The sequence below is a fragment of the Lepus europaeus genome, chromosome 7, assembly GCF_033115175.1.
Source record: "Lepus europaeus isolate LE1 chromosome 7, mLepTim1.pri, whole genome shotgun sequence".
In the NCBI taxonomy this organism is placed as follows: domain Eukaryota; kingdom Metazoa; phylum Chordata; class Mammalia; order Lagomorpha; family Leporidae; genus Lepus; species Lepus europaeus.
This window is the reverse complement of record NC_084833.1, coordinates 4,058,690-4,072,709: the sequence shown is the minus strand read 5'-3', so window position 1 is coordinate 4,072,709 and position 14,020 is coordinate 4,058,690. Positions and strand designations below refer to the sequence as shown.

The window sequence follows — 14,020 nt, the reverse complement described above, 5'->3', positions numbered from 1 at the left end:
CTCTGTGTGGGGGGAGCCTGCAGAGCGCTCTCAGGGCTCCTCCCTGGAATGCCTCCACTTCCTGCTAGGCACATCACCCCCACCCTGTGGATCCCTTTAACCCCAAAAACCCTCCCCGGAGGCAGCACTTACAAAGCACAGTTTTTCTTCCCTTGGGCCCTGTGGCTATGGCTTGGTTCCCCCCCTCCCCACTCATCACTTTTGCTTTGGGCTTGTCCACGTATTCCTGGAGAGATACAGAACCCGGGCAGAGAATCTGGCCGCCCCATCTTGGGTGGGAGACGTCTCCCCCCTCCTCGTGGGCACAGAGCTCCCAGGAGAGCCCCCACCAAAGGATGGACTCAGAAGCATGGAGGAAGCGGAGGGCAAGGCATTTACTGAGCGCAGCCTGGGCAGCGGTGGCCAGCTGGGGGGAAGCAGGGGGGGGGGTCTCTCGGGCAGACAGCGGCACCTTTCATCCCTGCCCCTGTTTCTCATTGGTGGGGTGGGGTGGGGTGGCAGAGGAGTGGGTACCCAGGCCTGGGGTTGGGAGAGGGGCAGCTCAGGGAGGGGACTTGTGGTGCAGCTGTTGGTCTGGACTGGTAACAGGGACCCAGGTGGACAGGGGGGGCCTGTGGTTCAACCCATCGCAGACACAGCTGGGGGCGCTGGGGACCAACCCGGCGAACTCAGCCCTGTAAGGCAAGCGTGGCAATTTGCCTACATTGGGGTCCTGCCCCCTTGGCGAGCTCCGCCGTGGCCCCTCAGCACCCCCCACTCCCACCGAGCCCTCCGCTGGCAGCTGGGGGCCAGGCCCTGGCGTCACGGCCGCACTAGGGCCAGGCTAAGAGATGGTGAGAACACACCGGGGAGCCATTCCTCGCCAGGCCCCCCTGCGCCGTCCCCCAGTGAGAACAGGTGTCGCGGGGCCCCAGGGAAGGCGCACCGAGCCGGCTCCGGCCGGAAGCCGCCCTGCGGTGCGCCCTCGGGCACCCACGCTCGCCCCGGGCCTCAGTTTCCCCCACGCGTGAAGGCTGGGTGCCGGCCGCGGGCCCCACAGGTGACGCACCTGCTTCCGGGGCTCGCGCGGCCGCCGGTCCCCCGCGGCGTGGACACGCCGGCCCCGGGGGGCGCCCGCGGAGGGCGCGGCCGGCGCGGGGGGCGCGGGCGGCGGCGGCGCGGGGGGCGGAGACGCGGCGCGGCTTCCGCTCCCTCCTCCCCCGCCGTCCTGGCCCGCGGCGCCCGAGGGGGAGGCGGGAGGCGCCGCCGCCGCGCCATGGAGCCCGAGTGAGCGCGCGCGGGCCCGTCCGGCCGCCGGACAACATGGAGGCGGCGCCGCCCCGGGCCCGGCCGCCGCCGCTGTGGCTGCTGCTGGCGCTGGGCTGCGGCCTGGCCCCCGCCGCGGGTAGGTGGGCGCCGGGCTGGGCCGGGCGGGCGGACAATGGCCGGGCGGCCCCGCGGCCAAGGGCTCGGACGCGCGCCGCCGCCCGGGAGGCCACTTCCCAAGTTCGGGGGAGTTGGGGCGCGCGCGTCGTGGGCCCCCGCGGTGGCCGCCCGTCCCGGGACCGCGCGCGGGGCCTTTGTCTCCCCCGTGCCGGCCCTTCCCGGGGCGCGCGGGCGGCGCCGGCCCCGCCAGGTGCGGCGCGGGCGGGTCCTCACCTGCGCGCTGGGCAGGGCGCCCGCGGCGGCCGGGGGCTGCGGGGAGGCCGCGCTCGGCCCGAACGGCCCCCGGGCCGGGCGCGGAGCGGACGCTTGGGCCCCGGAGACCGGCCCGGCCTGTCTGTCCGGGGCGAGCGTCGGCCTGCGAAGTTTGGGCGAGAAAGTTGGGAGCGCGGGGCGGCCAGGCCCGTGGCGCTGCCCCTGTGGCCTGGGTGGCTGCGGGTTTCCCAGGGGCTGACACCTGCCCGGTGCCCGGGGCCCAGCCGCGGGGGCGAAGGCAGAGGAGGCCGCGGCGCGGTGGAGCGCCCCGGGGGGCCTGGGGCACTTTCTCTCGGGCTGCTGGCGAGACCCGAGGGGTGGAGCTGAGGTCGGGAGTGAAACGCTACACATGTTCTTTAATGCCGAGAGCGCCATGTGGTTTCCGGCTACCTAGCGCGTTCCCTTCGGGGTGTGCCGGAGCGTGGGGACCCTGCAGGCGCGGGGCAGCCTTCGCTCCCTTTGTCTGGGCCTCTTTAGTGGGCACAGCTGTCCCCCGGGGTGTTTCCAGTCTGGGCACTGCGGGGAGGTGGCCTGGCTCTGAGTCCCAAGGCTGCGGCAGCCCCTGCTGGGGGAGGCTGGGGGGGGGGGGCTCCTGCTGGCTCTTGCCCTGACCCCAAGGCCAGGGCTCCCTGTCTGGGGCACGTTCACCCCACGGTTGACATTTTTGGGCTAACCCAACTGGTGGGAGACAGAACCGGGACAGCGTCTGCAGAGGTCCTGGGTAACCCCCGAGGCAAAGGGGCAAAGGTTTTTTTTTTTTTTGGGGGGGGGTGTTTGTTGGAAAGGTGGGGTTTCTGACGAGTTCCCTGGCCTTGTTTTTCCCCTGGTTGCCGTTCTGCACTTCCTGTGTGTTTCGGGAGTGGCGTCGCTGGCATCCAGCACCTGCCGGCGGTGGTGGGGTTGGGGCCCTAAAGGAGAGGCCGGGTTTGGTTGTGGACGAGGCAGCGGCAGAGTTCATGGTTTTGCCGTCGGAAGCCGGGCCGGGGAGCGCCCGTGGAAGTGGCGACCGGGCCCTGGGACGGAAGGACAGCAGCGCCGTCTGCACAGCCGGTTCCTGTGCCGTCTCAGACCCTCTGTGTCCTGCATGTGTGTTTGTGCCTCGGCCCCTGTCATTTTCCCGGATCGCCCCCTGGTGTGGTCTGACGCTGTGAGCCTTTGTCCTCAGGGTCCTGGCCTGGCCCAGCCCCAGGCCTCCCGGCTCTGGGCCTGTCCAGCCCTGGTGGTGTCCCTACAAATGCCCTCTCCTGCCCCCACCAACCTCCAGGCATGTGTGGGCTTAACCAGACCCTCCCTGGGTCCCCCCACCCCCAGTAGGACCCAGGCCCCTTCCGCCGTCCCCTTGTCCACAGAGCAGCCCCTCTGTGAGGGTCGGCACTTGTGCTGGGGGAGAGCCAGCACTGTGCACTGCTCAGGCATTCAGAATTCCCCGGCGCTGGGCGCGGGCGTGCCGGCAGGTGAGGCCTTGGCATCCGCCTCTGCCTTGCAAGTGCGGGGTTGCCGGGGCTCCCCGGAGAGGCCGTGTGGGGTGCCGGCCGGGGAGCTGACTGCAGGTGACCACTCGGCCTCCTTGCGTCCACTCCCCGGCCCCCTCCCCCCGAGCAGTCGGGGGCGTTGAATGCTTTGCTGGAGGCGCGGAGCCCGCCCTGGCCCAGGCGAGAGCTGCCATGACTGCACTTGCGTGAGGGGTCCTTGCCCGTTCTGGCCTGGGTGGGGGCGGGGGGTCTGGGGTTACTGTGTCGCAGTCCGGGTTTTTCTGCTGCGTGGGACTTTGGCTGTCCATTCAGCGCTGCAGGCCGGGCGGGGCGTGGTGGAGCGGTGAGCAGCGTGGACGGTGCCGGGGGGCTTGGGCAGCTGCCCCCGTGTGCCTCGGTTTTCTCTCCGTTCGATGGGAGCAATAATCCCTCCTCCTCCCATGGATGAGACCGTGGCACGCTCGGAGTGTGCTGGGGGCAGGGCAGGGCTGCGGCAGGACGTGCAGCTGTGGGAGAGGCTCCTCACCCTCGGTGTCCTGTGAGGTCTCTGCTGAGGGAGGCCGGAGCACGGTGTGCAGTCTGGGTGTGAGCCCGAGGGCAGTAGAAGCTTCTGGAAGGCTGTAGGCAGGAGTGAGGGGACGCGCAGGCAGAACTCAGGTCTGTCCCAGGTGAAGACGCACTGGGTGATTTTTAAAGACTTTTATTTCTAAGATTTATTTATTTATTTGAAAGGCAGAGTTAGAGGCAGAGGCAGAGAGAGACAGAGAGAGAGGTCTTCCGTCTGCTGGCTCACTCCCCAAATGGCCGAGCCGATCCGAAGCCAGGAGCCAGGAGCCAGGAGCCGCCTCTGGGTCTCCCACGCGGGTGCAGGGGCCCAAGCACTTGGGCCATCCTCCTCTGCTTTCCCAGGCCGCAGCAGAGAGCTGGACTGGAAGTGGAGCAGCTGGGACTCGAACCGGTGCCCATATGGGATGCCGGTGCTGCAGGCTGGGGCTTTACCTGCTACGCCACAGCAAGGGCCCTATTTTGGTTTCTTTTTTTTTTTTTTTTTTTTTGACAGGCAGAGTGGACAGTGAGAGAGAGAGACAGAGAGAAAGGTCTTCCTTTGCCATTGGTTCACCCTCCAATGGCCGCCGCGGCCGGCGCACTGCGACCGGCACACCACACTGATCCGATGGCAGGAGCCAGGTGCTTCTCCTGGTCTCGCATGGGGTGCAGGGCCCAAACACTTGGGCCATCCTCCACTGCACTCCCTGGCCACAGCAGAGAGCTGGCCTGGAAGAGGGGCAACCGGGACAGGATCGGTGCCCCGACCGGGACTAGAACCCGGTGTGCCGGCGCCGCAAGGCGGAGGATTAGCCTAGTGAGCTGCGGCGCCAGCCTTGGTTTCTTTTTAAAACCAAGTTGAGACTTAGATAATGTGAGGGTAACTGTTTAAAGTGACGCTGGGACACTCCCAGTGTTTGCAGCCACACTGTGTCACATCACAGAGCCTGCCTGTGGCCCCCCAGAAACCCCTTAATCCAGGCCCCCGCCCCCCGGCCCTCCCTGCGGGCCCTGGCAGCTGCCTGTCCACTCTCCATCCCCTGGGCTTGCCGTGGCCCTGGGGTCGTGTGGGCCGTGGCTGTTGTCAGCGACTTCCCCACTTGGCGCCGTGTGTGGGGCGCGTCCTTGGAGCGCAGGTCGGCCTCCCCGGCCCAACACTGATGTGCCTGACCGGTAGACGGCTTTCCGTAGGTTCATCTGTTGCTGGAATCGATCCCGCTGCCTCCTTCAGCAGCCTGAGCTGGGGGCCGGGGTGTCCGTGGGGTGGGGGCGGTGGAGGGTTTGGCCTCAGAGCCCGGTGGAGGTTCAGAAGTGCAACAGGCAGTGGGGACAGCCTCCCGGGAGGACAGCGCGGGGCCTGGGCCCTGGGCGGGTGAGCCCCGTGTCCTTGCTGTACTAACCGTGAGGGGGCCGGATGTTGTGGCCTTGGGGACAAACCCTTAATGCCTTCAAAATGGGGAGTATGGCTGGGGCTGTGGCGGGAGCAGGGGCCACGTCCGCTCCTTGGGTTTCAGGCCCTGTTCGCACGTTTGTCCAGAAAGCAGCGAGCCGCAGTGGGCCCTGTGCCAGCTGCCCTGCAGGGCTGTGCAGGGGCGGGGCAGGTCCGAGTGACGGCTGGAGGCAGCTGTGGGGCCGTCCGGGAGCCGCCCCGGGTCGGGCTGGCTGGGGAGCCGGCGCTCGGCTTTCCTGCAGCTCTGGGAAGCTGCTGGCGGTGCTGAGCACTGGGGGACTTGGGACGCGGTGTCCACCCTGCCCGTGCTGGGCGGGGTTCAGTGAGCCGGCGTCGGGGGTGGTGCCGTCGTGGGAAAGATGTGGAGAGCCCCTGCCTTTTACAGGCACCCCAAGGGCTTGGCCGAGGCTCTGGGCGCCCACTTGGGGCCTGCGAGCTGGTGAGGCTGTTTGGGGCCGATGCTTGGTGCTGGTTCTTCCCTGAGAGGTACTGGAACCCCGAGCCAGGAGCACAGCTGGTGCTGGCTGTGCAGTTGTCCGCCTGGGGCAGGCGCAAGGGGCTCAGGCGCCCCCTAAGCCATGCAGAGCCCCGACCCCCATCCCCACCCCTCCCCCAGCCCTGAGCCGCTCGGCCCCACGGGCCTTGCCCGGCCCTGAGCCTCCGCCCAGCCTTTGGTCTCTGACTCGGCCTGGTGTCCTGGCTGGCTCGTGGGCGCAGTGACCGTCCTTGGGCCCGGCTACAGGTGCTCCAGGGCCCCTGGTGGCAGCAGCCCCGTGGTGCTGGACCGATCCCGTGTCCCCTCGCTGTGACCGGCCAGGGTGGCTGTTGCGATGCAGTCAGAGGGGGGCGCTCGCTGGGTGTTTTCTTGGTTGCCTTACTGGATGGTCGCTAATTTGGTGGATGTTTTCCAGTGTGCATGGACGCCAATGATCTTGTGGTTGAACTGAGGCCGGGATGGTAGCCCCTGGTGGGGGGGTCTCAAGAGCCCAGCGAGGGCCCCTCAATCTCTGTGGGGCATGGAGCCCTCGCCCTTCCCTCCTTGTGGGGCCTGAGGAGCAGGTGCCGGTGTGTGCCTCAGTTTCCCTGTTTGTCAGATAAAACCAGCTGGTGCCGGTCTCTAAGGCCCTGCCCAACACGTTTCTCTTCCCTCAGGAGCCTGAGACCTCTGGGCCCCCAGGGGCTGGGGGGCTGCTCCCCACCCCCCAGACGCCTCTTCTGCCGCCTGCCTGGTCCCTGCAGTGCGTGGGGGTTCCTCAGGGAGCACCTGGCTCCACCTTAACCCTCTCGGGGTCCTCCGCTCTCAAAGTCCTCGGCCCCACCCCTGTCCCAGGCCGCTGTGAGCCTGGACTCTGTCTTTGCAGAACCTGTCATGTCCCTTTGGGACCAGGAACACCAAGAGATGCAGCCTCCGGGGGATGTCAGGGTGCAGGGTGGCAGTGGGGGCGAGATGGTGTCCCTGGCCTGGGCCGTGTCCACCCGGGCTCCCCAGCGTGGAATGAGCCCAGAGTCCACCGACCCGAGTCCTGATGGTGTCCCTGGCCTGGGCCGTGTCCATCCGGGCTCCCCAGCGTGGAATGAGCCCAGAGTCCACAGACCCAAGTCCCGATGGTGTCCCTGGCCTGGGCCGTGTCCATCCGGGCTCCCCAGCGTGGGAACAAACCAGAACTCCACCCAGGTCCACAGACCTGAGTCCTGATGGTGTCCCTGGCCTGGGCCGTGTCCATCCGGGCTCCCCAGCATGGAATGAGCCCAGAGTCCACCGACCCAAGTCCTGATGGTGTCCCTGGCCTGGGCCGTGTCCATCCGGGCTCCCCAGCGTGGAATGAGCCCAGAGTCCACAGACCCGAGTCCTGATGGTGTCCCTGGCCTGGGCCGTGTCCATCCGGGCTCCCCAGCGTGGAATGAGCCCAGAGTCCACAGACCTGAGTCCTGATGGTGTCCCTGGCCTGGGCCGTGTCCATCCGGGCTCCCCAGCATGGGAACAAGCCAGAACTCCACCCAGGTCCACAGACCCAAGCCCCCTCTCTGTGCGATGCTGTGCGTTGCTGAGGGCCCAGCAGACACAGATGCTCTGAAAGTCCTTGGAAAAGACCCCCTCCGAGGGGGGACGGCGGGGCTGAGAGGCTCTGCGGTCAGCCAGCCTGCCTGCCGCGGGCCCTGCCTCTGGCTGCTCGTGCGGCCGCCGCAGGTCACCCCAGCCTCTGTGAAACCCGATGCCAGTGGCACTCCCCGTGCGCGGCTGGGTGAGGATTAAGCGTCCAGTCTGAGCTGTGGCCGAGAGCTTGCACGCTGACCTTGTGTTCGGTCACTGCCTGCACCACAGGGCGGCAGGGCTGTGCCGGGGCCTGGGGCAGACCGACTGTCAGCCAGGCTGGCACTTGTCGTCCCGGTGTTTGGCAGGGAGGGGTCTGCCTGGTGCCATCACACAGGATTGGCCCTGGCTTCGAGGCCTCACAGCTGGCCCGGCACAGCCCACCCTGGGTCGTGTGTGGCACAGTTCTTGTCCTTGGTGCCTTGGCAAAGGAGATTTTTTTTTTTCAAAGACTTATTTATTTTATTTGAAAACAGAGTTAGAGAGAGGAGAGACAGCGACAGACAGGTCTTCTGTCCATTGGTTCACTCCCCAGATGGCTGAAATGGCTGGAGCTGCACCAATCTGAAGCCAGGAGCCAGGAGCTTCTTCCAGGTCTCCCACGTGGGTGCAGGGGCCCAAGGACTTGGGCCATCCTCCACTGCACTCCCGGGCCACAACAGAGAGCTGGATTGGAAGAGGGGCAGCCGGGACTAGAACTGGTGCCCATATGGGATGCTGGCACCGCAGGCCACTCTGTGGTGCGGGCCCTGTGAAATTTTTTTTTTTTTTTTTTAATGCATTCATTCATTTAGAAAGGCAACGCAACGGAGGAGGAGAGAGCGAGAGCGAGCGAGCGAGCCAGAGACATCTTCCACCTGCTGGTTCACTCCCCAAGCGGCTGCAAGAGCAAGGACTGGGCCAGACCCGAGCCCAGAGCCGGGAACTGCATTTGGGCCTCCATGCGGGTGGCAGGGGCCCGAGGACTTGGGCCGTCCTCCCTGCCTCCCCGGGCACATTGGCAAGGAGCTGGATTGGGAGGAAGCCGCACAGCTGGGGCGGGAGCCCGTCTCCGGTACAGGGCGTGGGAGTCACAGGCGACGGCTCATCCTGCCACACTGGGACGCTGGCCCGGCAGGAGTGGTTCCCGGGGGGCGCTGCTCGGTGGTTCTTGGTGCCCCCTCCCGGCCTGCTTGAACCGCAGTGGAACGCATGTGACGTTAACTTTCCCCTTTGACCGTTTCTGGGTACGGCTTGGTAGCGTGAGAAGCCCCGCGGTGTGGTGGGACCGCCGCCACCGTCTGTGTGCATCGTCGTCCAGACAGGAGCCCGCACCCCGGCCAGGCAGCCCCGTCTCCGGCTTTGCCTCTGGCAGGTGCCTCGTATTTGTGCAATCAGCGCTTGTCCTGTGTTCGGCCTCTTGGCCAAATGTGAGCGTAATGTTTCTGAGCCGTGTCAGGGGAGTGTGTGTCAGCCTTCCTCCCTCTCAAAGGCCCGACCCTGCCCCGTGGCGTGCCTGGACCGCGTGTGGCGTGCCTGGACCGCGTGTGGCGTGCCTGACAGCGTGTGTGGCATGCCTGGACCGCGTGTGGCGTGCCTGGACCGCGTGTGGCGTGCCTGACAGCATGTGTGGCGTGCCTGGACCGCGTGTGGCGTGCCTGGACCGCGTGTGGCGTGCCTGGACCGCGTGTGGTGTGCCTAGACTGCGTGTGGCGTGCCTGGACCATGTGTGGCGTGCCTGGACTGCGTGTGGTGTTCCTGGACCGTGTGTGGTGTTCCTGGACTGTGTGTGGCGTGCCGGGACCTTGTGTGGTGTGCCTGACAGCGTGTGTGGCGTGCCTGGACCATGTGTGGCGTGCCTGGACCGCGTGTGGCGTGCCTGGACCGCGTGTGTGGCATGCCTGGACCATGTGTGGCGTGCCTGGACCGCGTGTGGCGTGCCTGGACCGCGTGTGGCGTTCCTGGACCGTGTGTGGCGTGCCGGGACCTTGTGTGGCGTGCCTGACAGCGTGTGTGGCGTGCCTGGACCATGTGTGGTGTGCCTGGACCACGTGTGACATGCCTGGACCGCGTGTGGCATGCCTGGACCATGTGTGGCGTGCCTGGACCGCGTGTGGCATGCCTGGACCATGTGTGGCGTGCCTAGACCGCGTGTGGTGTGCCTGGACCACGTGTAGCGTACCTGACCGTGTGTGGTGTGCCTGGACCGTGTGTGGCGTGCCTGGACCGTGTGTGGCGTGCCTGGACCGTGTGTGGCGTGCCTGGACTGTGTGTGTTGTGCCTGGACTGCGTGTGGCGTGCCTGTGCGTCCATGCACGGGGTCTCGGGTGGTTGTGGGCAGTGCTGCCGTGAATGTTGGCGTCGGGAGTGGAATCGCCGGGTCCTGTGGTGATTCTGTGGGTAAGTTTTGGAGTCAGACCGCGCTGGCTCCATGGCCGTGACGCCGCCTCGCGGGCCCACCAGCAAAGCGCGAGGATTCCAGCTTCTCCACTCGTCAACATTGTTGTTTTACTTTGTCTTATTTTTTATTTATTTGATAGGCAGGTGGGGGGGGGGGAGAGATCGAGATCGCCCATCTGCTGGTTTGTTCCCCAAATGGCCACAGTGGCTGGGGCTGGGCCGGGCTGAACGCAGGAGCCTCAGGTCCATCCTGGTCTCCCACGTGGGTGGCGAGAGCCCCGGTACTTAGGCCGCTCTTCCACCGCTTTCCCAGCCCCACGAGGAGGGAGCTGGATCCTGAACAGTGGCTGCCGTGTGAGCCGGTGCTCTGAGACGGGATGCGGCATCGGCAGTGGCTGCTCCACCTGCTCTGCCACCATGCCCCCCCCCTTACAATTTTATTTTATTTGAAAGTCAGAGACAGACAGACAGACGTAAAGTCTATTATCTGCTGGCTGCTTCCCATAGGCCCGTAGTAGCCATGGCTGAACCAGCCCGAAGCTGGGAACAAGGAACCCAGTGTGGGCCTCCCACGTGGGTGGCAGGGTGCCCCAGCTACGTGACCCATCACCGCTGCCTGCCAGGGTGCACTCGAGCAGGAAGCTGGAATCGAGAGTGGCCGGCACCCAGGCCCTCTGACGATGGGTGCCGCCGTGCCGAGTGCCTGCCCCAGCGCCCTTGCTTCTCAGGAGCCAAGCGGTATTTGGCGGGGCGCAGGTGCAGCGTGCCTTCCCGGCGTTTGCCCTTCTCCAGGCTTTCTCGCCATGACACGGCACGCCACGGTGACCCTCGCTCTCTGTGTGCACCTGTGAGAAACCTTCCCAGGGAGAACACGCCCCAGGGAGAACACGCCCGTTTATATTCGTTTTTTAGGGTTTGTTTATTTGAAAGAGTTGCAGAGAGGGACTGAGAGATCTTCCACCTGCTGGTTCACTCCCCAAATGGCCACAATGGCTGAGGCTGGGCCAGGCCGACACCAGGAACCTGGAGCTCCATCCGAGTCTCCCATGTGGGTGGCAGGGGCCCAGGCACTTGGCCGTCTCTGCTGCTTTCCCAGGCACGTTAGCAGGGAGCTGGATCAGAAGTGGAGCAGCCGGGACTTGAACCAGCGCCCATAGGTGATGTCACACTGCAGATGGCTGTGCGTTTCTATTTTTTTTTTAAGATTTATTTATTTATTTGGAAGGCAGAGTTACAGAGAGGCAGAAGCAGAGAGGAAAGGGAGAGAGAGATTGAGATCGAGATCTTCCATCTGCTGGGTCACTCCCCAGCGCTGATCTGAAGCCAGGAGCTTCTTCTGGGTCTCCCACGCGGGTGCAGGGGCCCAAGGACTTGGGCCATCTTCCACTGCTTTCCCAGGCCACAGCAGAGAGCTGGATTGGAAGTGGGAGCAGCCGGGATTCGACCTGGCGTCCACATGGGATGCTGGCGCTGTAGGCGATGGCTTTACCTGCTGCGCCTCAGTGCCAGCCCCTCCATTTGTAATTTTAAAGATGCTGACAGCGGCCACCCCAGAAGGCTGTGCAGATATACACCCTGCTCTACCTGGTAGAGTGACCCCCGCCGTTGTCCGTGGGGGTACCCGCTCTGCCGCGTCCTCCCCACTCGGGTTCTGGGGTTCTCACATTTGGGTCTCGAGTTGGTTAAGAATTACACCACGTTCGGGTTCGCGCCTCCCTCACTGCTGGTTCTGCAAGGCGCCTGCTCTTGGCCTCTGCCCACCTCTGCTGAGTTGCTGTCCGTTTTGTGCTCTGTAGCAGCTCTTGTCTGTGCGCTGTAGAGGTGCCGTGGGGCCGGACGGCCGGTGCCACTTCTGCACGGCTCACCCCGTGCCTGCTTGGGAACAAGCCCTGTAATGCAAACTAATTTCAGCGGAAGCCCCGGGGCAGGTGTAATCACTGAGTAAATCATGGCTCCCCGCCTGGTTCATCCCGGAACAACTTGGAAGCTCCTTTAATTTAATGGAGGGCCGCACCCTCCATTAGCCCAGATGGGGAGGCGGCACCTGCCTGGCAGCGCCCTCAGGAAGTTGCTCAACAGGGCGTTCAGAGCCGGCCGAGCGCGTGGCCCCGGCTGGGACACGTCCGTCCGTCAGCCTGGGTGCCCTCCCCACTCAGTGCCACCTTGCGTGGCCCACCCTGGCGGGTGGTCACTGGGCGGGAAGCGCCACGTGCTCGCTATGGCATGGTGGCTTTAGAGCGAGCGGGGTTCTGGGGCTGGCTTCTGGGGGCGCAGGCCGTGGCTCCAGGTGTGCAGCGGGAACGTGGTTTGCAGAGGGTAGCGGCTGGGGGAGAATCGGGGTGCGGCCTCGCGGTTGGCCTCCGCCCTGGCGGGGTCCCTGCCCTCCCTGCTCCAGGCCTGCGTCGTGCTCATCCCGTGGAAGACTGGATTTGGAGTGGAAGACAGCACTGGCATCCGGTTGCTCTGTCTCCCTGGAACGTTCCCCGTGCCCATGTTTTGTACAGCGCGCCCCGATGAACTTTCCTAAAACCGGCAGCTGTGCCGGTCTCCGGGGCTCAGAGCTGGAACGTGTCGGCGTGGCGGGCCGCGCTCCCCGCCGTGACGGCTTCTGTGGCCAGATCCCTCTCCTCGTGGTCAGCATCCATGCAGCCCCGGGGGGCCTTGAGGACGGGGCTCTCGTCCTCCTGCCTCTGCCCAGTGTCCAGCAGAGCTGTCCAGGGAGCGGCCTCGCCCACCCTTATCTGGCCCCCTGCCCCGAGTTCTACCATGGGGGGCTCCCTCTGCCCCCCCGAAATCCAGGCCAGCTGTGCCCCAGATTGTGGAACACCTGACGTGCTGTGAACAGAGACTTCTGGGACCAAGCGAGAGGGCTGCCACCCGCCCCCCATAGTCAGCGCCTGTTTCCGAGGCGTGGACGCTGGCAGGGCTGCACAGGTGAAGCTGTTTGGCTTTGCAGAAACCCGTTTGTATCCCAAATGGACTTGGCCATGAGGTCCCCCGTGCATGAGATCCCCCACCCCGTGCGCAGCCTGGACCCCGAGGTGCGGGTGGGGCGCTAGGTCGGCATCTGTTTCCCCCACGCGGCGTTGTCATTGTTGTTTAAGGAACTGGACAGGAGGATCGCTCATCGCGCAAGCCGCCGCTGTGTGCTCCGAAGCTCTGGTGCCTTGGAGCTGGAGCTGGGGAGTGAGTGGGTGGTGCCGGGACGTTTGCAGCAACGTCAGCGTGCAGACGCTGGCGTCCGTTCTGTCACGTCCTCACTGCCCGGGCTCCATGCGTGTTGGCCGCAGGGTCAGTTGGCTCCCAGACATGGTGGGCTGCCCCGTTGCTGCCGTGGCCCCACTCCCTGAGGCCTGCGGCCCAGGCCTCGCGCTCTCTGTGGCTTGCAGAGCTGGTGGCTGGGCCCGGGCCCCGCAGTGGGGGGGCACTGGGGTTGGTGCTGGCGCTGCTCGAGTGGACGGTTTCCTTTCCACGAGGCCATGGAGCTGCCCCCGTGCCGGGGACCTGGCTGTGCAGCTCTGGGCCAACGGCCTCCCGGCCGTGGCCAGCTGCAGGCTGTCGTCTCTGCTGATGGTCTGTGGTGACACGTCACCCTGTGCGGGGGCTGGCATTGGAGCGGCCCTGTCTGCTGCCCTGGTGGGCTCCGCCCAGGTGTCCCCCTGGGCTGCCCGGCCCGTGTGCTGCGGGCGCCGTGGAGAGATGTGGCAGGACAGCTGGCCGAGGACCAGGGTACTTCCAGGAGGTACCTGCTGGGGGAACCATGGGAGGCGGCTGGGCTTGCTCCAAAAGTGAGGCCGGAACCAAGGGCAGGGCCCAGCCTTTGGGCTCTTCGTTGTAGTTTTTGAAAACTCTTCCGTCTCTTTGGGACTCCGTCCCCTCGGGGAAGCTGTGTCTATGGAGCCATAACTTAGCCTTTGGGAGCCACACAGAGCCGGCAGCCAGAGCCAGGGGCGGGTGGGGGAGGGTGCTCTGTCGGCTCCCCGCAGTGGGGCTCCGGTGTGGCTGCTCACAGACCCAGGACACCTGACTCTCGCGGTCCCTGGGCAGTGGACCTCGGGGTGGGAATCACTGAATCGGAGCCATCGTGGGGTCTGCCCCAGGGTCCCGGCAGGCCGGCTGCTGAGGGGCGCGGGGCTCCCGTGGCCTCCCCACTCCCTGCTCTGCTCGTCTCTCTGTCTGGGGACCCCTGCTTGGGCGTCTCCCACTGGCCTGTCCGTGGCTTCCTCCGGAGGCAGTGACGCCTTCGATGCTGGGATGTGGCCGCAGCAGGGGCCTCCACCACTCCTATAGGCGGCACCCACGAGCCTCAGGGGCCGTCCTCGGATCCTGCCCAAGCCTGGCTCTCGGGCGTTTAATCCGGGATCTGACCTCGGTGGCTGGATCGTGGGGTTGTTGTCTCTCGTG

The 14,020-nt window shown here is 65.8% G+C and overlaps 1 protein-coding gene across 1 annotated transcript in view; it reads left to right on the top strand.

The window, feature by feature from the left end:
* Window positions 1-1,313: 1,313 nt before the first annotated feature.
* LRP5 (LDL receptor related protein 5) overlaps window positions 1,314-14,020 on the top strand; it is a 99,064-nt gene continuing 86,357 nt past the window's right edge. The window contains exon 1 of the mRNA XM_062195709.1: window positions 1,314-1,384. The gene's annotated coding sequence lies outside the window, so the exon portion shown is untranslated. The remainder of the gene's footprint in view (window positions 1,385-14,020) is intronic.